The sequence below is a fragment of the Octopus bimaculoides genome, chromosome 26, assembly GCF_001194135.2.
Source record: "Octopus bimaculoides isolate UCB-OBI-ISO-001 chromosome 26, ASM119413v2, whole genome shotgun sequence".
Taxonomy (NCBI): domain Eukaryota; kingdom Metazoa; phylum Mollusca; class Cephalopoda; order Octopoda; family Octopodidae; genus Octopus; species Octopus bimaculoides.
In genome coordinates this window covers 22,268,112-22,268,790 of record NC_069006.1, presented here as the reverse complement: position 1 = coordinate 22,268,790, position 679 = coordinate 22,268,112, and positions in this window count along the sequence as shown.

Here is a 679-nt window from a genome sequence, read left to right as displayed (position 1 = left end):
CCCACCACCTCTCCACTGTTCTCAACAACATATTTTGTCATTGCTATCAACTTCCCTGAAAATCATCACACCTTACGACGACTACAACAACGACGACGACCACCACCACCACTACCACCAACACTATCACCTCCATCACCACCATCACAACCATTAACATCATCAGTGTCTTTGTCTTCTTCGTCCTCCTCCAAATTATCGTTGTCATCATCATCATCATCATCATCGTCATCATCATCACAATAATGATTATTATCATCCCCTTCCATCACCATCACATCATCATCGTTGTCGTCGTCGTTGTCGTTGTCATCATTATCATCATCTTTTCTTCTTCATTACTATCATCAGCATGACTATTATCTTCATCATCATTTTCATTAGAATTTCTAGTGTCGTTATCATTACCAACATCATCATACTTGTTATCATTATCATCATCACCAGCACCACCACTACCACTACCATCATCATCATTATCACTGTCCTCCTCCTCCTCCTCCTCCTCCTCCTCCTCATCATCATCATCATCATCATCATCATCATCATCGTCCTGACTATTGTGTAATCTCCCACTGCCTAATCATTGTAGTTACTGAGTAATCCTTTGATTGAAACTTCTATTGTGTTTATATATAAAACTTTATAATAAAAATATATTAATATCTATCTATCTATC